General features: G+C 49.1%; 1 protein-coding gene and 1 long non-coding RNA gene across 3 annotated transcripts in view; one reads left to right on the forward strand and one right to left on the reverse strand.

Annotated features, from left to right (window-relative positions):
* The window catches only part of LOC135378041 (thiamine-triphosphatase-like), a 204,004-nt gene that overhangs the window by 9,177 nt on the left and 175,183 nt on the right, over positions 1-19,644 (reverse strand). The window contains exon 1 of one of the 2 annotated variants that reach the window (XR_010418242.1): positions 15,044-15,214. The exons of the other annotated variant lie outside the window; for it this stretch is intronic. The gene's annotated coding sequence lies outside the window, so the exon portion shown is untranslated. Of the gene's footprint in view, positions 1-15,043; positions 15,215-19,644 lie in introns of those variants that run through there. 2 annotated transcript variants of the gene reach the window in all.
* On the forward strand, positions 5,375-15,002 carry LOC135398417 (uncharacterized). Its single transcript, XR_010424101.1, has 2 exons — positions 5,375-6,207; positions 14,674-15,002. It is a non-coding gene; the product is annotated as an uncharacterized LOC135398417 (long non-coding RNA).

Genomic DNA, 19,644 nt, shown 5'->3' on the forward strand with positions numbered 1-19,644 from the left:
AAGGCGTACGCCTCCCGTTTTCAACAAATAAGGGCAGATAATGATATTATTCGAGATGATGGTTGGCTACACTCTTAAAAATGAACTTCACCGCATAGCACGGTCTTAGCCAACCATAATCTCGAATGATATCGTTATCTGCCCCGATTTGTTGAAAACGGGAGGCGTACGCCATTTTTGTGACAATTATGAACCGCATAAGTGTCACAGAAAAGGCGTACGCCTACCGCTTTAAACAAATCAGGTCACATAGCGATATCATTCGAGATAATGGTTGGCTAAGAGCGTGCTATGCGGTGAAGTTCATTTTTAAGAGTGTAGGAGCTTGCTATGCGGTGAAGTTCATTTCTAAGCGTGTACGGCTCAATTTCAAATCGAAGAGAGACGCTGTAACCACATTTGTTTCCATTTCTCCCAATTTTTTGAAAAAAAAAAAAAAAAAGACGATAGAAAAACGGTTTTTTTCGAGAGATTCAAAATTTCCGGAAATTTTGCATCTCTAGGGTTGTCGCTTCTGATTCGAAGAGAGAGAGAGAGAGAGAGGGGGGGGATACGCTTTTTTGTAGCAATTATCATATATCCAAATTGCCACAAAAAGGCGTACCCCCTTCTCTCTTCGAATCAGAAGCGATAACCCTATCATTCGTGGCAATGGTTGGCGCACAGCGCGCTATGCGGCGAAGTTCTGTTTTTAGAGTGTATTGTCACGAAAATGCGTGCGCCACAACTCACGTGGCGAATTTCCCCATTCATCATCATCATTACATTTTGCTGTTGTTGCGTACGCCGCGCACTTTCCAGAAGCCGGGAGTAATAACGGTATCGTTCTGTGTAATAGTGGGCGTTAGCCTGTTACGTGGTGAAGTTCTGTTTGAAGGGTGTATACTTTAAGTCACTACATCAGCGACTGCTTAGTGCTAACGGTACTAATCCATGTCTCTTGTGTTTGAGAGAGGAGCTAACTATAGTGATAACATGCAACAGGTGAACATCTTGAAAACGAACTGAAAACTTTTTTTTTCAAAACCTTCCTCCTCACCGACACCCATACCATGCATGCTTCGAAAAGCAAGCCTGTCCAATATGCGACTTGTGATCCTGTTTCTCCTGCGGCCATTTCTCATTTTCCTCCCACTTCGGATTGGACTCTTCGACATTACAGTAAAATAGGAAAAAAAAGTTGGCGTACCACGTGGGCATTGCTCGAGACGATGCCATGCAATATATATGTGTGTGTGCGTCGCAGTGCATATGTTTGTACATGTCCGAGTTCAAAAGTAACAAGAAATATCCGACATGTACACACACAAAAAAAGGCTGGAGGGGGAGAGGAAGTGTTTCCGCACGATATTGCATTTTTTCCCGCTGGCTATTTGGGATGGTGTCCGTATACCTTTATGGAGCTATCGATCGCCGAGGAGTTGGATAAAAAAGAAAAGTGGGGAAGAGCGCTATAGGAGAAAAGGATGGACGGTCGTGTATATCCTGTGACGGCCAGAAGAAACGCACAAACAAACAAACAAACAAACGAACGAACGAAGAGGGGCGTCGTCTAAAAGAAGATTATGTGCATTTCGTATTCCTTCGTCCCGCTTTTTTCTTAGTCGTCCCCGCTCCTATTTATTTTTTTGAGATCTTCTCCCGGAGAGTATTAGAAGTGGACGTCACCGGCGATGCTACGACGTTCGCGGAGAATAAACAAACTGCGGAAATGCGTCGTGCAAAGTCGAAATGAAAAATGGGATGAGCTCGCGAGGGCCGGACCGATGGAAAAATACGTCCACTCTGTTTGTTTCCATGCAGCGTTGCCCGCGAGGTGGTTTCTCTATCTGCGTATGGAACTGTGTAATCTCACGAGACCACTATAAGCGCGTCCAGCGCGTGCTGAGCGGATTGGATTCCAATGTCAAAATGAAAGGAAAAAAAAAAAAGCAACAGAAGGATATAAATTCAAGAGCTCTTTGTGTTTGGCAGTGATGAAGACGGTCCTTGGAGAGTCGCCTGTCGCTCTATGAATATTTATGTTCAATATCCGACATCAATAAGAAACGTAGTAATCCGGAGGTTAATCAAATGTTCGAGTTTTTCTCAATGCAATTCGTTGTATTGTTTTTGTTTAGTTATTTATTGAAGACACTGCTGATCGACACAGTGGACCGCTACGGGTGGCAGGGTGTTAAAATACAGATTCTAAAACAGTAACAGAATGATGCATATCACCTCGATTAACAACAGAGGCCGGAAGGCTGTTCCATTCATGTATTGTTCGCCCGTAGAATGAATAATTAAAGTAATCGGCATGAAAACGCTTTCAGTGCGCATTTGTGCCTGTGTCTTCTGGAGGAACGCTCTCGCCTTTTTGCACGCAGCGTTCACGAATTTCGCCACCTTATCTAAAAGCACCTCCGCTCTTAAAACAGGTGGAGGTAGTGGTGATTGAATTGCTTGCCGCAGTCGGCCACGCGGGCGACGTCACTACTATCGCGGCGGGAGGGGGGGGGGATCGTGCGTCCTGGGCCGACTTCATAGGGAACTGTGCCGACATTTGTCTTAAAGCTTCTGAGGAAAACCCGGAAAATACCCAGACAGCACAGCCGGCGCCCGAATTCGAACCCGGGTCACAAAACAGAACAGAACTTCAGCACGTAACACGCTGAAAGGCCAACCATTGCGCAGAATGATACCGTTATCGCTCTCGATTTGTGGAAAGCGGGGGCGTACGCCTTTCTGTAACAATTAAAATAACTGCGAAAGTGTCCTAAAAAGGGGCATACGCCTCCCGTTTTCAACAAATCAGGAGAGAGATGGCTAGGAGCATGTTATGCGGTGAAGTTCTGTTTTGAGAGTGTAACCTAACTTCGGTGTGTAACATGCTCCCAGACAACTGTTCGTCAAAATAATATCGTTCGCGCTCCCGATTTTTTAATTTATTTTTAGGGAGGCATTTATTGGGAGGCATGCGGGGCCCTTTTGGACAACTTTGCATTGACGTTAATGGTTACAAAACAGCGCGGGCTCCGCTCTCTCCTTAAATCAGGAGTGATAACGGTATCGTCCTGTGCAGTGGCTGACCTTGAACGTGTTATGCGGACGAGCGCTAGAAAGCGCGACCAGAGAAAAAGAGAGGAAAGCCGCAGCAAAAGTTGGCAGCGCGAAAAAGAACGAAGGATGACATTGCGCTGGTCGTGCGTATAATGCTCTCTTGTGCATCTTGTTATGTACCAGTGTCATCCACGCCAGAGTGGGACGAAAAATCTTAGACCAGTCCACGGGGGGGACGACTCGGACGACTTTTCTCCGCGGGTGGAGTACATGGCGGGCTACAGGGAAGGGAACTTTCCCAGTAAGCTATTTGGCCAATCCAGTCCCCGTGTTACCGGTGTGGATTTAAATACAGTTATTTTGAGTACTGTACAAATATGCAAAAAAGAAAGAAAAAGATCCCAACAAATACCACTTTCAGGAGACAAAAATATTATTTTGCTTGGGGAGATGTGGCCATAAAGATATGAACGAAAACCCGAGATCCGTGTGAGGGTATCCTGTGTAGCCCTGACAAGTAATCCACTCACAGCATACCATGCGATGTCGTCTATTGCTTTCCTTGCCAAAGCAACTTGTTCAGTTTCCTACTTAGTACTGGGAAATTTTACATCCGACGTATCATACTTTTTCATACTGGGAACGGCCCACGGTTTCTGCCAGGCTGGGCAGCTGTTCGGGAAGAGAAGTCTTCCGCTCAACACCAGATGGCGCCACGATACTGCTTGATAGAATGTTGTCGCACGGCTCCAATGTCACTACAGATCATGTGGAGCTGCGGAGGAACTTGTGGGCCTGAGTCCCTCCGTGGGACTTGGGGAACGGAGAGGAGGTGGGAGGGGTGATTCAAGTCCTTGCATTCGTGCGTTTGCCCACAGATCTACAAACGACTTCCAAGCCTCATCTCATTTTTTCGTGCGTGTGATCCCTAACCTCGCGTTGTCCTCCGACCGGTCGAGGTTGAGGAGCTGACATCTCTTCGCCCGACCTCACAGATCACCACCGCGGCCCGCAAAAACGAGGGTGCGATGCCTCATGACGTTTTGTGTTCTCCGCATCCTCGACCATTCTGCTCCGCTGAAGTACTAATCTATCCCCGCTGACCCTCCCCCCTCACCTTCCCCTCATGATGTTGACAAAATTTCAGATACAGATGATGTCTTTGGATAGCTTTACCACGGTCGACACTACTACCAATAAAATTAAGTATGTAAGAATGCCCAATTCCTAGCACAGCATCGTTAATCGACGTTGCGGCACATATTCTTGGTAGCTCATCTACCGTATTGACGGTTTGGTATGACTGCTTGCATAAAGGTGTCCTCGGCAATGAGAAATGACATCTACTGCTTCATATTTCGTAAGCTTACGTTACACTTGTCCGTGTCCCGTACTTTCGTTTTCCTCTGTTCGCTTCAGTATGATGCGTTAAGGGGGTTGTGACACATTGATATATGCCCGCCCTTCATTGCATTAGATTAGATTAGAATTAGAGCAGAAAAATATCGAGATGGTGGCTCCTACAAAACACAGGAGCCGGCTACTCCAAAGTACTTAAAAAATAAAAAAATTAGTACATCTAATAAGTTAGAAGCACTGCAATGCCCACAAGATCCCATGGCCATTCTCCGAGGAGCTTCATTAAGTCTAGGGGACGGTGGTCCAGTCTTTCCAAGGCGGCTCTAAGGTCATTACGTTGGACACTGTATCTGGAGCAGTTAATTAATATGCGTTCAGTGTTCTCCACTTCGACACACGTGAGGCAGTCCGGCGAGTTCACCTTTCCCATCTTGAACAGTAGGGCACGGCTTAAAGGGACGTCTAGTCGAAGGCGGTGTACCAACGATTCAAATGCACGCGGCATGCGATTCGGAAGACAGAAGCGTAGATTCGTTTCGACGCTGGCTAGCAGGCTGGACTCCGCGTCAACCAACCATATACGCCTGCAAGCGTCATGGCGTATGTTACGAAGCATTCTCTTGGCGTCAGACCCCGTGTAGTATACAGGGGTTTTGCCCGTTTTCCAATGTGTCCTTACAGCTAAAGCATCCGCAACTTCATTTCCGGGAATGCCTACGTGAACTGGCAACCATTGCATAACGATGTCATGCCCTCTTGAAACAGCAGCGTGATATTCGCATGCGACGTCGTGGGCAATGGGTGCTGGACTGCGGCCGGGGAGGATGGCAGTGCGAATACCTAGCCAGCTTGCTCGCGAGTCAGTCAGTGAATATCACCACGGTATCACGGTCCACGGTCTTCAGAAGAACCGTGATATCACCCACGAGAGGCCAGTTGGTGAAGAAAAATGACGAAGCACCGAAAACGACGACGCGCCAGCAGAATCCCGTGAGGCTCCGCAGCAGTCGATGTCATTTGACGGGACAGGCGAGCACTCAGTTGAACATGTTCCTGAGGAGTGACGGCAGCACACGTAGATCCCGTGTTCTGACTCATCTGTGTAAAACTGGTTTCTGTCGTTGAAGCTGTCGGTATGAAGACTGTGTTGACGCAAAACGCAGGGAGGTGTCGATCTCTTGCTCGGAATGCCTGGGATCTCAAGGGAGACAACACGTTGATGCAGCGTCCAGATGGGGCGGTTGTCCGACACGTGTTTGTGCTTCGGGATTGAAGCTCGATGCGGCGTTATTGCACGATGTACGCATGACGAGTTTCTCTTAAGCATGGACCGGACCAATGGGTGACGTCGATGTTTCGCTATCAAGCGGGTGTAATGGCGTACGGATTCCTGAATCCTAAGTACTGAGAAAGGTGGTCCCCGCGCTTCTGCCAGAGCCGTGACATTCGAGATGGCTCGAGGAACACCTAGGCACACTTTGACGCTCCTTGCCAGGACACTTTGTAGGGCTGACTCGGACGTCGGACAGATACCGTTAAGGACAGGCACATGGTATGCCAATAGCTGCCGAATAAGGGAAGAATGAAGACCGGCCATAGATTGGCAAGCACTTCCCCAGCGGAATCCTCAGAGGAACCGCAGGATATTTATTCGAGCTGCAGCGTGCTCTTTGATGTTCGAGACTTCTGCATTCCAGGAAAGATTACGGTCGAAGAAGGACCCGCGGAAACGGTGGTGAGTCACCTTACGAAGGGACCGTCCGTGCAGATTGAGCTGAAAATTCGACAAATGCTTTCGTGTGAAAGGTGAGAAGACGTTTTTGTCTGCCGACACATCCCTCCCCCGTTGGGTGAGGAAGTTAACAGTGATGTCGAGAGAGTCCTGTAATCTGCTCTGGGGCGCCGACCATTGTTTTCCAGAGCACCACAGGCATATGTCGTCAGCACCTTCATTACATGATGTATGCATTGTACGTCAGTTTTTGTTTTATTCCGCGTTAGCGCGGCGAAACAACTGTGACTATGAGCGGCGTACAGAAGTGGACAGTTGGAGAGAGGACAGCAGGAAGGAGTGGGGGACGGGGGGGTTCGTATGCGTCTTGGGCTGACTTCAAGGGGAACTTTGCCGACGTTCGTCTGGAAAGTCTGCTGGAAAACCCAGGGGAAACCCCAGCACAGCACAGCCGGTGGTGTAGGATACGAACCCACCACCTTCCAGTCTTCAGCACGACGTTGGCTACCACTAACGAGCGGATGCTTTCACCCGCTCAGCCATGCACGTCAGTGTATTGAGGAGAAAAAGAATTATTTTTCTACGTGTCGTAGGGGGGGGGGGGGGGGGGGGCTGGCGAGCTACAAGCTCTTGAAGAAGCTTTGGCGTCGAACTGTGACTTCAGTGGAGCGAGAGCCTCGGCCATTCCTATTGGTTCTCGTAAACACGTGATCTCTCCCACGGCCGCCTCACTGGCGGATATGCCTTCCGTGATGTCACAGCCGGATGGGTTTCGGTATTCGGTTTTCTATTTTCGTCTATTACTCCTTTTGCTGTAAAGCTTGGAATGTCAGGTTCACGTCGATACAAATAACGATCTCTTACATTTAGCCTATCCGGGATAACTTGGAGCAAAGCGTCACAGTCCCTCTGAGTACTCGTCAGGACTGCGTGCTGTTTTTTCTTTTAATGTGCAACACACGTCACGCAACATTATGTGCGTAGCGTGTGACAAAGAGCAGTATAGGACATCAGCAATACGTATTATTTGTGTGGACAAATGCGACGCGCGCTTGTTACACTACAGCGGCTCACTCGTCCTCAACGTCATAATGCGCGTAATGAATATTCAACGTCGCCGCACAAAACTCCACCCTCAGAAGGCGAGCGCAACACTGCCTTACGTCGCCCATAAAGAATCTCAGCATCATCGGCAACTCAACCACAAATTCTACCCTTCGACCACACGTCTCCTCAATATCACGTGCAGATCATATTCTCACTTCCTCTCAACGCAGTTCCTCATACGACTTTCCACCTCACCACACAACACCACAGTTACACGATCAAAGCAAATCTTTGACCACATCTCACTGACGTCTCCCGTGAAGGGAGAAGGCTGAGGACCACTCGCAACCTCCTAAGTTTGCAGGCATCTGTCGCAGGTATTTTGGCACCATAATTTACTTGCAGAAAGTTTAGTCTTCCCACATTCTTAAAACGTATGGTGGTAAAAGAGAAGTTCACTGCATAACACGCTCCTATAGCGACCCATCATCCAACGAAATACGGCTATCCCCCAAGCGCATTTGACCGGTGTATTCGAGTTTTGCCGGTGTCTGACTTTTTATTTAGACGATTGCCGTGTTTCGCTGCAGAAACGCATTTTCGTTACCTCCGAGTATAACGAGTTATTTTTGCGTTACAGTGGCATTCCTCGGAGCTTTCATTTTTGCATTTTTTTCCGCATCGAATTGCATAATTACAGCGCATCCAACGCGGGTCATGGCGACGCTGCTCTCTGCGGACGGACCTCATGGTTTGGGCCTACGAATGTCACTTCAGGGCTGTAGTACGAAAAACCCAATGTTCATTTGAAAGGAGACACTTCGTGGTTAGTGACGCCGATGGTGATCTGGGCCCGCTAGCGCAAACGCTGAGGAAATTCCTCAGTGGTGCCCTCAGTATAGCTTCGGTAGTGCTTCGGGCACAGGCTACTATCCTCAACAAGCATCGGATTCACACGCATTCATCGAAGCAGCATCGGACATATCGGACAACATCGGACATGCACATAACTATAGGAGTGTCTTGCTGTGACAGGCGTATTCTTTTTACTTTTCTTCCCTTTTGTTTCTTGTTTTCTTATATACATACAAGTGTTTATGTTTTGAAAGTGCTTCATTTGTTTGCTATGTAATACCCTGTAGGGGGTATGAAATGAAACACTGCTCGTTCGTAAAGCATTGACAAGGCTATTGAGGACAGCACCGAGGGATTTCCTCAACGTTCGTGGAAGCGAGCCCTGATGTATTGTCAGACTCATCATCTGCGTCCATAATGTCGCAATAGCCAGCTCGCGTAGCGTAGTGGTTACGATGACCACCTTCCACGTGCTGAGACTGGGAGGGGAGTCAGGTGAGACGGGATCGAGTCCCGTCACCTGCTGTGCTGTCTGAGATTTTCCCTGGGTTTTCCCAGAGACTTTCCGGACGAATGTCGGCACAGTTCCCTCTGAAGTCGGCCCAGGACGCATAGCAGCCCCTCCCTCCCTCACTCCTTCCTGCTGTCCCCTCTCCATCTGTCCACGTTTGTACGCCGCTCATAGCCCCTCTGATTTCTTGAAAACGAGACTCCTTTTTGTGACCGTTATGCAGTTATGCAGTCACAAAAAGGCGTACGCCCCTCCCTTCCAGGGCAATGTCCGCAATGGTTGGCTTCAGTGTGTTATGTGGTGAAGTTAGAAGTGTAGAAAATCCTGTGAACCGGTAAGGAAATGTTAAGGAAAGTGCCTCAGGACGAGAGCCGCCGGAGAACGGTCTCTGATCGAAATATCGGCGGCTCCCGTCCTGGGACACTCCCCTTAACATATGTGGTGATGTTGTGTCTTAAGTGTGTACAACAATACCACTCTCTTAAAAATGAGGGGGGGGGGTGAAGGCAGGATAGGCTCGCCGTTGTTGGCCACACAGAAGTGGGCGTCGTCACGACTATAGCCAAAAAAAGAAAAGGAAAACGCATAGCAAAACAAAACACAAAGGAAGGACGGACGGATGGAGGATAGAGGAGGTTGAAGGATGGGGATGCGGTGAGGTGCACGAGTTCATCGGGGAGAGTACAGTATTAGATGGGTCGATCAGCAAGGCCTGTCTTCAGCAGGAAGAGAATGAGGTTTCTTGCTTTGGCGGAACGTTCGGCAGAAGAACCAGCGGGGTAGAGGATGTCTGCTAGCGAGCCCGAGGTGGAGCGAGGGAGATGTGTTTCGCGCACAGAATGGTATGCTCGGCAGTCTCGCAGGATGTGTTCGATTGTTTCGGGTTGTTGACAGTGGCCACAGCAGGCGTCACCCCTAGAGCCTATCTTGAACAGCTGAGAATTGGTGAACGCGCACCCAGTGCGGAGCCTATGGAGCATGGTCTGGATGCTTCGAGGAAGATTTTTCGTGGGAAGAGGAGGGCGATTATGATGCATGATGTCCCGTATTCCAGGGTGGCGCTGTTCAACAAGGAGCTGAACAGACATCTGCCTGTCGGCGTCGTCCGGAGTTGGCAAAACATTGCTGCAGCCCAGGTGTGCCGAGGACGCCAGCTGGTCCGCCCTTTCGTTGCCGCCGACACCGACGTGGGACGGTATCCATTGGAAGGCGATATCGCCTCCAGCTTGTTTATGTTGGGCGCACGATCTTCTGATGCTTCGCGCTAAGATGTTGTCACACATGGGGTTCATCACGTCCCATAGAGCGCTTCTCGAGTCTGTGAGTAGGACTGCTCTGGCAAACCCTCGTACCTGGACCGCAGCAGCTGCATGCAGGAGAGCCAGGAGCTCAGCAGTCGTGGAGGATATCGGGTAACGCGATGATCTCCCTTGCCAGGACACGTTCACTGACGGGATGTGGAAGGCACACGTGGCACTTTTGGTACGATCGCCAATAGAGCCATCAGTGAATACCAGAGTATGTGAGTGGTAGACGTCAGTTATGAGGTTCTCAGCCGCCGTTCTAGCGACCAGGGGGCTACATTCCCTCTTTTTATGAAGGCCCGGGACGTCGAGCGTTACACCCGGTACAAACTCTCGCCATGGCACTGAAGGTAACCCAGCAGGATGTTGAGGCGATCGCTCACTGTGGGCCAGGGCGCTAGTAGCGTATACGCTGGCCAAGCGGCCGAGAGACGTGTGTGACCTTTTTACGAGGGCAGAAAAAAGAGAGTGCTTGCTTCTGGACGTGGCCAAGTTGTCTAAGTGGCGGAGCCCCCTAAGCTCGGAAGTCTTCAGCTATGACCTTCGGATCACGTCGAGACGCGACCGATAGCGTGACGAGCGGGTTTACGGGTTCGGGAAGGCCTTCAATAGCTTTCAAGGTGCTCCAGACTCTAGTGGTCGGCGTATGGGCATTCAGGGACCCGCTGAACTGTCGCCACTGAGTCCGCCGTAACTTCAAGCTATATCGTCTGTGGGCAGCCGAGACACGCTTATAGGAGATCCAGTCTGCTTGAAGACCTGTCCTCAGAGCCCTCCTTTGTGCCCGTCTACGTGCCGCGCGGAGACTTAGATAATGAAGATCAGGTGCAGGTCTACGGGCCGGATACGAAATTGTTTTTGAGCTGTTCGCCAGGGAGTTCTGAATACCATCAAGCAAGTTGTCTGTGGTGGCTGCAGTCAGTCCCTGCCTAAATTTTGCCCAGTTTGTGACAATTTTCGTTCTCCTGGCTTCGCTACTCCGATATGGCGGGGAAAGGAGAATAGGAAAATGGTCCGAGCCCCATGTGTCCGCTTCGGCTTCCCACTTTAGGGTGACATCAGGAGAAACCAGGGTGAGATCAAGGGCATTTACGTAGCGCGGATGTCTCATGTAGGTGGGCGAGCCAGTGTTAAGCACCACAAGGTCGCTGGTAGAAAGGTAATCGGCAAGGGCATTCCCTCTTCTACAGTTTTTCCTACTGCCCCAGAGACTGTGGCTCGCATTGAAGTCCCCGCATATGATGAGAGGGCCAGGGCAGGCAAGACGCAGCGCTTTTAGGGTGTCGACACAGGGTTGGGCTTGGCCCCAGTGGTACACTGAAACCACCGACACCGATCTGGATCCAGACTTCAGGGAACACCGAACATATTCTTCGGTTGACGAGCAGAGCCCAGACAAGTTGATCTCTGCCTGGGCAATGGACCGCTTGACGAAAAGAGAAGCCCGCGGAAGGCCGTCGGCCTGGTGGCCTTGGCGTGGTAGGATACAAATGGCGATATCTTGAACGATGGTCGGGAAAGACTCTCTTGGATCGCCAGCACGTCGAAGTCGGACTTCCGCAGGAGGAGCTTAAGGTCGGCTTGTTTATGGGAGAGACTTCTGGCGTTCCATTGAAGGATGTGGGGGAGGAACACCCTCGTGTTCCTTCTGTCAGGCATAATTGCTATGTAGAACGATTGTTGGGTTGTTGTGACGATGCACTTAGCTCTTGTTGGCAGACACGAGCAGGGGCGCAATCACGGTTTCCAGTTGTAGGATCGATTGGATTTCAGCTAGAACGGTACATCCGGGGACGGCTGAGACAATGGCCTTCAACGCAGCAAAGAGTAGCTGAATGATGACCAAGGGCAGATCTGTACCCTGTGGCCGGTTTAACGCCTTTTGGTAAGCTGGCGAGGAGATGGCTGGGGGTCGTGGGGAAGTGGGAGGGCCCGTAGTCTTCCGTTTACGTATCTGTGGGGGCAGGCTCTCTTCCGTCACCGAGACCACTGTGGACTCCAGCGGGGGGAAGTCAGTGTCCGCCCAGATGACTTGCTGAGGAGACGCGTGGGGGCTTTTAGATGGCAGACGGGCACCTGGTTTTCCTGGCTTGGACGGGGACATTCCACGCCTGTATGTCTTTGGCTTACTCGACCGCTTTGCATGGCGGACTTTGGCTTTTGCCTCTCTATAGCTGCTGTTGGAGCGTGAGCGTTCCCTTGCGATGCGCCTTTGCTCCTTAAACACTCTTAAAAATGAACTTCACTGCATAGCACGCTCCTAACCAACCACCATCTCGAATGATATGGTTATCTGCCCGGATTCGTTGAAAACGGGAGGCGTACGCCTTTGTTGTGTCTCCTATGCTGTCCTAAATAATGTGCATTTGCATTCCAACACCCAAACAATGCACTAATGCACACGGAGAACATATTCTACATTCATGCGTGTTTGTCAGTAGGATCAGCCATTTCCTTCTTCTTGTCTCTCAGTGAGAACTATAGAACGTATCACGCGTCCAGGATTACCCCTGAAAAACGGTGAAGCCCGACGCCGGGCCGCCATCACGCACGAGGTTGCGCACAGTTTCAGAAATAGACATGGATACAGTGAGAGCGATAATGACGACGGCAATTAATGAAGTTGTGTGACATAAAACAAGGGACAGCGCTCCCTCACGAAAGACGCGTTACAGGCTGCGCTGCTTCGTACGAGCGCAAACAAGCGCGTAGTGCGCGCCTCAATAACGACTCCGCCGACGACAATATATCACAGGAGGAGACACGCTCGTGCCGGAGGTAAAGTAAACCTCGAACACTTTCGCGAATTTGATGGACTCTGCTTTCTCAACGTTGCCACCGCCTAATGGGAACCCTATAATGGGCTTTCCACGCTTAGATACATACAAAAGTTTCCCCTGTCTAGCTGCACGCTCGCAGTAACTGCTAGGAGGGTGCAGAAAATGTAGCCGCGCACCCTGACGACGAGGTGTCGAAGTCCACGCTCGAATGAAGTTTTTAATTTGCGCCAGGGAAAAAAAAGGGGGAAAGAACATCCATACGCGTACATATAGGGTTTTCTTCCAGCACAACGCTGAGGGAGAGACAGCGAAGAGCACGGGGGGCACCTATAACAGGAGACACGGAAGACGGGGAAAAGCAGCCAGCCAGTGGAGCGTGTAGGTGTGACAGGATTTCGAAGGGGATCCCATCAGAATCCCCGCGGTTGCCGATCCCCCATTAAGCTTTCGCCGCAAAGACAACGGTCGTAGGATTAAGCGAACGTATCAGCGAAGCCTCACAGCACTATGCTGGCCTCGTACTCTTGTGTCGCTTGCGGTGTCGTACACGCTGCGGGACCTATAACAGAGAAATCCTGACCATGTTACAGTCACCGAGGAGGTCAGTCTTGTGAGCGCACGCATGAGCGAGACGAAATCCCGGCAGACGTTCTGTATTCGGTCGATGCAGTTCTGTATCTCGTAAGCAATATGCATGGTGCTTAGCGGTGTGCTCTACTATTGGTGGTATTGTGGAGTTACTATGACATGAGTGTGCAGAATGCGTTCAGAATACTCGGGCACGCGAACAGTGGGAGACTAAACAGAAGAGGTGCGACTGCGCGTCTTTATGACTGTCTGCAGAGACTCTTTGTAAACTTTTCATTTTATCTAAACTCAAAGGTCTCACGACTATTTATTGCACCTAACATGTTAGGGAGATTGGTCTCCTCCGCACATAGGGGAGATGTGACCAATTTTGTAAGTAGCTTGTAAGTAAGTGAGGTTAGAATCACTTTCAAGCACTGTGCATAAACAAAGAAAGACGTCACAACAGCAGAACCTTGTAGCGTTGTTATTGTATTGTTACTCCACAATAGCAAGACTACTTAATCTAGTCATCCTACTTCGTTTTTTTAATTTTTTTCATATACATACATTTATACATACTGGAAGCCAATGCTTTGGCCCAAGCAGGAGGGGGTTACATAATTCATGGCACTACATAAACTACCATGTTCATAACACTCAACAAGGCACCACATCCATAGTTATCAGAAAACACAGAAAATAAACAAATAGATAGATAAATAAATATAAAACAGAGTGCTATAACAGAGTGCTCGCTTAGTTAATGTCCATTGCTCATGAAGCTTACAAAGGATGTTTTTACGATAATCGCATGGCGACAAAAGCCAGCAGAAGATAAAAGGAAAAATCAACTCATTAAGACGACGATCTTCCGTTTCTTCAGCCCATGAGAATCAACACTGTTTCCGGAAAAGTCGTTCCTGTGAGCTCCAACTCTTTGAACTTATCACCGATCTTCACAATATTGTCCACTCTTTCGGTCAGTCAGACGCAGTCTTTATAGACTTCAGGAAGGCTTTTGATAAGGTGCTACATGTCCGTCTTATGTCCAAAATAAGGTCTCTTAATATCAACCCGACTATCTGTGAATGAATACGTGCATTCTTGAGTAACCGTACCCAGTCAGTCATTATTAACACTGTAACCTCCCTTCCAGCCTCTGTAAAGTCCGGTGTGCCGCAAGGGTCCGTCCTTGGTCCCGCCCTCCTTTTAATTTACATAAATGATTTGCACCAGTCTATTCTTTCACACGTCAGGTTATATGCTGACGACTGCGTCATATACCGTAAGATCAGACACTCAGAGGACTGTGCTTTGCTCCAAGAAGACCTAAATAAGTTACATACGTGGTGCCTCAACTGGCAGATGGAAATTAACACTGAAAAAACAAAGTACATGTCCTTCACAACGTTAAAGTCACCTGTATCTTTTACCTATGAGATAAATTCAATAGAGAAGGTTTCCTCGTTTCAGTACCTGGGTGTTATCCTCCGCGCTAACCTGTCTTGGAAGGAACACACTGAAAAATTAAGTACCAAGTCCAACAGGACCCTAGGCTTCCTACGCCGCCACCTCCGCCTAGCACCGCCAGATATAAAAAAGCTCGCGTATTCCACTCTTGTCCGTCCGCAGCTGGAGTATGCCAGCATCATCTGGAACCCGCAACAACAGTACCTGATTGACAGACTTGAGTCTGTACCAAACAAAGCCGCTCGCTTCATCGCTAGGGAATAGTCGCCTTACTGCAGCATAACTCAACTAAAACATGAGCTTCATCTCTCTAATCTCGACGCTCGCAGAAAGGTTGCCTGCATGTCATTCTTTCACAAGCTTGTCTACTCACCTACTACATCCCATCGTACACTGTACACTTCCACACCAGGCCGTCAAACTCTGCGTCACACTCAATCATGTAAAGTTTTTGCCCCACCTGTCCGCACTAACAGATTGCTACATTCACCGCATCAACGCATGATCACATTGTGGAATAGCTTACCGTGCGATATCACGTGCAGCGCGGACGTAAACAATTTCACGCGAAAATGTAACACGTACTTAGCTCCTTTTTGAAATCATTGGTCCTTCACAAGTGATACATTTCTAACCATGTTGTACTGTTCATCAAAGTGTCTCTCTCTTTTGTTTATTTTGTAAGTATTGTACCCCCCCCCCACCTTATGTAATGCCCTGCACCAGGGCCTTTAAGGTTAAATAAAATGGAATGAAATTACACCTGCATGGGGGGGGGGGGCATTGTGCGCTCTTGGATGTCGAGCATGGCACTATGTTGCCTTACATTAATATTGGATTACAGTGGGTTATAGTGAGTTTCTTCAACGTATATTTGGTGAAAATTTACTATCTAGACTGACTGTCACGTATTCACATGGCTGAGTAGGTTGAAAAAAGCCTGCCGGAAGGAAGCCGAACGTTGCAGTGATACGAGTTCTCGATGGAATACAAGAGGGGGACCTCGAACAGGTGAGAGATGCGCTGTCCTGCGCACCTCTGCCACTTGAGACTGTCGTTACCGCACAGGACCTCGTAGTCACGGTTGGACGAACCGAATCGGAGAGAGCTGCCGCGGGGACACATTGTGAGGCGGAAGGGCATCCTGGAAACTCAGAGGGACTGACTGCCGATATGTCAGCGTGTATCAATGTGGCGGGAGACGGCAGTCCCAGGCGACAGCAGAAATGCTGAACAAAGGTACTACTCCTCTCAGCTGAGTGAAGATGGCCTCCTGGTGAGACATACACTCCCGGCGAACGACGAGTGGTAGCAACCACTTCCAGATCGTAGTTTCAGGAAAGCTATGTAAATCATCTCTAACTCTGCGTTGGCAGGTCACGTACGGTAGCAGCAGCGAGACTCATGCTCAAGTTCTGTCATAGAGCGACGTGGCCATGAGGCAGGGTGTTGTGCGGTGCACACGCAGCTGCTCGGTACGACAAAAGTCTAAACGGCGCGGCAGAGAGCCAACCGGCATGCTGCCACCGACTGCCAAGAGCCTTGGAAAATAGTCTCATGTGACGTAATGAGGCCTTTCCCTGGAGCTCCCTGGTAACCAGTGCCTGTTAATCATTACAGATAATTTCATAAAGTACGTTGAGCTCTATCTACTATGGGAGGTGTTGTGAGCTCAGATCTGGGACAAACTATTAACCGCCTTCCTCTGGGTTCAGATTCCCCAGTCAGCTGGTCACGGATAACGTTTCTTAGACTATAAATAAGGTGATAGTCGATTCCTGCTCTGCACTGAGCATTCGACAAAAAAAAAAAGAAAAAAAAAAAAAAAAGAAGACGTTCTCTTGTCACCTCAAGAAAACATTACTGAGCGGGTCAATAGCAATATCAAAATGCTGTTGACATAACATACCAATATGCATAAAGATTGGGACGGCCGATTTACTAAGATTGAATTCGCCACTCGTACAACGGAAAATAGGCCTAGAGGGTTTACCTCTGCCTAGTTGAATCTGGGAAGGGAGATACCCTTCCTCCTCGGGAACACGCTAGGGACGCTGAGGGAACAACCCAGTCGATCCTATGCACGAAATGCGAAGGACCTTCGCATTCGTCTAAACTGCATTTTGACCAGCACTCGCGAAGATCTTGGGGTCCTCGACTTGAGCAGATAGTCCTCGTCGCCAAATAGTTCTGTGGTGTGGTAGTATTAGTATAGTATTAGCCCGCTGGTCCAGATCGTATACACGCCAGCCACCGTTCCGTTCTCGTGTTCCTTTATTATTTCCTGTTCTTCTAACCCGGCCGAGGACGGTGGCAACTTGGTGGAAGGGTACAAGTTGCTCAGACACGCCGTCTTCCGCGAGGGACGTTAAATATGGTGTGCGGTGTGTCGAGATTTCGGCGCACGTTAAAGATCCCTCAGGTGGGCAAAATTACTCTACAGACACGACCAGTGTGGCGTCGCACATGATCACAGTTGTCTCGCGACGTAAAGCAATGAATTACTATTATTATTATTATTATTATCCTCTTTTACACATCGCTCTTCCGCAATACCACACAGAACAATAAAAGTTGACGCCAGGTATGCTACCGCGTTGAGGACCTAGTCCTGAGGTGGACACATCCCCGTAGCAACATAGCGAAGAGCTTCGCAGCTTCCCTCGCTGACCAATAAGGCAGGCCGTACCGAGTGAGTGCGCAGTTCATCTGGTCACACGTAAACTCGAACGTTGCGACGGCAACGAGGAGTCAGGTCCGGTCAACGTAACAGACCTCGCGCACCTTGAACCACAGCAGGTGGGAGAAGGACTCCGGCTCGAGTGCCGCTTTCTCTTCCGGGCACGAGTTTATGCAACCGGCCAGCAAGGGTGCTGCCCAGGGCTGGTATCCGGAGTACCTCTTTCTCCAAGGTCATGTTTTTTTTTTCTTTTGTTTTCTTCCCGTTCGGATACAGTGCTCGCTCGTTCGTGGTACCTCCAATGTCATGCTGAAGACTTCGAGGTGGTAGATTCGGATCTACCATCGGTTGTGCTGTCTGAGGTTTGCTCTGGGTTTTCCGGTAGTTTCCGGACCGATTTCGGCACAGTTCTCCCTGAAGTCGAACCAGGACGCATGCTAAACCCCTTGTCTTCCATTCCTTCCTGCTGCCCTCTCTCCATTTATTCCCGTCTGTACGCCGCACATAGCCGCAGTTGCTTCGCGTTGCTGAAACAGAATCACATAAAGGAACTGTAGAGTTCGATTGACTCAGACCACACAGAAAGATGGCTGGAAATCATGTGATGATTTTAATGACTGAGGTTTGTGCACGAGAGGCGTGAGCATGAAAGGATGATCGTGGTCGTTTTCGGTCCAGATGATCCACGACAAGTACTCCTCTACAAGGTCCCAGAGGGCGTCTGTGTTATAGGAGTCTTCCAGTGGACGTTGCGTGGTGGCGAAGAAGCAGTGGTTTCTGGTGCAGGTGGTGTAGCAAGAAGTGAAACGGGCGGTAAGGTAACGTTGTGAGGATCGAGGTAAGCCGATTTCAATCATTCGACGTTCGGGTCACCAACTGTGGAGCTAGATTTACTCAGTCCACACAGGAAGGGGGCCTAGAATCAAGTCGTGAATTAATTGACCGACCTTTATGCGTGAGGCGCGTGAGCACCGTCATTTTTCGGTCCAGATGGTAAAAAAAAAGTAAAGAAAACTCCTGCTCTCAAAGAAGGTGGGAACAAACGGCTTGCTGTGCGCTAATTTTATTGTTATTTTGATATTGTCTGTGGTTATCCTGCCCCCTATTGCAGTCAATCAAATCTTCCTCACTTCCCGACGACGGAATTCGTCCTGCACTCTCAGAAAAAAGGGTGGAGCAGTTACACCTTTTAGGAGGTAATGGTTGTCGCATATGTTGTGCCTAAAAGGTTGCAAAGTTCTACCTGTTACCTACGACTGATAGGGTTATTGCTTCTGATTCGGTGAGCGAGGGGGGCGTACGCCTTTTTGTAGCAATTTGGGTATATGTTAATTTCTTTTACCACCCTTTTACACCCTTAATCAGACGGTATGTTGACCTAGGTGGTAACTATAGAAGTTACCACCTTTTCACACCCTACTGTCGTTGACGAAATGTGGAACCTTGAAGCCCTTCCATTCGGTGCCATCATGCTACATATAAATGCATTCGGTGCACCGCTCTTTTTATTCATCTGTGAAAAATAGGTGGTGGTCGTTCTGGGTGACCCTATACACTGTTAATGCGGAACTTTACCTCATAACCCGCTCCTAGCCTACCATCATTCTGAATGATACCATTCTGTTTGCTGATTTGTTGAAAATTGGACGAGGCGCCTGTCTTGGCCACATTATTCATGTCCAAGAGAGGCGCCTCCTCCTGTTTTCTAAAAACAGGAGAAGACAGGAGGGGCAGAATGGTGGTTGGCTACGCTGTTCTGTTTTAACAGTCTATAGGGTCACCCACAATGACAACCATCGATTTTTCACAGATGACTTGATGATTTTCATAGTTATATTTCTGTCATTACCTCCCCCCCCTCCTGTTTTAACAGTGTAGATTAGCGCTTCAGCGCATTCTGTGCTTCAGGTGGTGCCGTTTGCCGCTTTCTCTCGCTGCCTGATGATTGTGCTTATCTGTGGAATGGAGCATTCCAGCACGAGGTGCTATATATAGGCACGACGTTCACCGCTGTGCCCTGGTGCTGGTCCTTTGTCTCCCGACTGTGCTGCTCTCTTTGACCACAGCCCGTACCAGTGTCACGTCCTCAGCTCACTCTTTGAGTACAGTCCTTACTGGTCTCACGTCCTCAGCTCACCCGCCACCATGTATCTTTCCAGTTTCCACTTCCACCCGTTTTTTTTTTTTAAATCGATATATATCTTAGATGAATATGTACGACAGTAGCCAGGTTATGTGGGTGTCACCACATCTCTCCCTCAAAGGAATACCAGCACCCATCCCAAATCCCGGGT

This window comes from Ornithodoros turicata, chromosome 1 (assembly GCF_037126465.1).
Source record: "Ornithodoros turicata isolate Travis chromosome 1, ASM3712646v1, whole genome shotgun sequence".
Classification (NCBI taxonomy): Eukaryota; Metazoa; Arthropoda; class Arachnida; order Ixodida; family Argasidae; genus Ornithodoros; species Ornithodoros turicata.